Raw genomic sequence first — 1959 nt, 5'->3', positions numbered from 1 at the left:
CAGTAGCTTGATATTGAAGATAACATCAGCCACCCCAAGGTCCTTCATCTCAAAGTTATGAGATAAAAGCGACTTGACACCCGCGGCATAAATAAGCACACATGCGTGAGCTCGGCCCGGCCCATTCCCGCAAGCCGCGGCGTGGCGGCGGAGGAGGTGCGCGCGAAAACCACTTCTCTTCTCAAGCTCCAATACCATGTGAAAAAGAATCCTTTATAAGAGGGTCCAACCCCTCTCCAACTAGCGGTATGAGGCTAAACTTCTCACTACACCTAGTGCCATATAACCCACATGGGCCTTTAGAGATTTTCTAAAATAGTTAGATGGGCCCTAGGCCCACGCTAATATTCCAACAGAAGGGGGTCATGCCTGGGCAGTGAGGGCAGCACGCGTGGAAAGTAGGCAAATCCTATTTGACGTTGCAGGCGCCGATTACTATTTGTTTCTGCAAACCGGTGCGTGCAACCGCGTTAGCTAGGCCGGCCCATGTACCTCCCGATTTTTCAATTTAAAGGCTTAAAAAAAGGTGCGCCAGCCGAATATCAAACTCGTGATCTACTCCTCTAGAGTGAACGCCAATAACCACCGCACCATCGAACAACCAATGATTGAGAAGTTTTTGTTTCCATTTATTTGTTTCTTAAGTTGCGGGAGTCCACCGATTTTGGGAAGCTCCTAGAGGCTTCCAAAGCCGGCTTTTTCCTAGTTCGCTGGTCATATCTGGGGCGGTTTTATTCGGGTTTTCTTTTTCTTTTTTATCATCTCTTTTTTCTTTTTCATTTTATTAATTGCGTGTTTTTTCCTTTTCTTATTAGTGTTTTTTTCTTTTCTTTTGAACCTTTTTCAAGTTTATGAACATTTTTTCAAATGCGATGAACTTTTTTCAGATCCAATGAACTTTTTTTCAGACTCGATGAACTTTTTTTTAAACGCGATGAACTTTTTCAAGATCGATGCACTTTTTTAAACTCAATGAGCTTTTTTTCAGACTTGATGAACTATTTTTCAAATTCAATGAACTTTTTTCCAACCCGATAAACTTTTTTCAAACCCGATGAACTTTTTTTCAAATTCAATGAACTTTTTTTCAACCCGATGAACTTTTTCTCAAATTAGACAAACTTTTTTCAAATTCGATGAACTATTTCCAAATTCAACGATTCTTTTGTGAACTTTTTCTGAAATTTGATGCATTTTTTAAGTTCATGATTTTTTTTCAATTTTTTCATAAGTCAACAATTGACCGGTCAACTGGGACTAGCCAGCATCAGGCGAACGATAGACGCGGCAGGCGGACGAGTGACCAGCCATGCGGCATTTCCTAAACGGTGACCGTTGCGCCCGTTCCAGGCATCAGCGCAAACAGGCGCACACCCCCTCGCTGCCCTGGGTCGGCCCAACAATATGATCGAAGCAAAAAATTACCGTGCGCGAGGCAAGGATCGAACACTGGATCGCTGGATCGAGAGTGCAGCGCACTGACCAACAGGAAAACGAGACGCTTGTGCTAGTAAACTTCTTTCCTTTCTTTTAATTTTTATCTATGTTGTTCGCTGGTCAGTTTCTGGATGTTTTTTTTTTCTTGTTCCTTTTTCCTTCTTCTTTTCTCATTTCCTTTTCTTTCTTTTCTTAAACGCGTATTTTTTTTTCAAATTCAACGAACTTTAATCAAAATCGATGAACTTTTTTTTCAAATCGATGAACTTTTTTCAAATGCAATGAACTTTTTTTCAAATCGATGAACTTTTTTCAAATCCAATGAACTTTTTTTATTTTCGATGAACTGTTTTCAAATTCAATGAACTATTTTTTAAATCGATGAACCTTTTTCAAATCCGATGAACTTTTTTCATTTTTGATGAACTTTTTCCAAATTTGATGAATTTTTTTCAAAATTGATGAACTTTTTTCAAATTCGATGAACTTTTTTTTAAAACGATGAACCTTTTTTCAAATCTG

The sequence above is a fragment of the Triticum urartu genome, chromosome 3A, assembly GCF_056163025.1.
Source record: "Triticum urartu cultivar PI428250 chromosome 3A, HENAU_Tu73, whole genome shotgun sequence".
Taxonomy (NCBI): domain Eukaryota; kingdom Viridiplantae; phylum Streptophyta; class Magnoliopsida; order Poales; family Poaceae; genus Triticum; species Triticum urartu.
The sequence above is the reverse complement of the archived record's forward strand: the minus strand, read 5'-3'. Positions refer to the sequence as shown.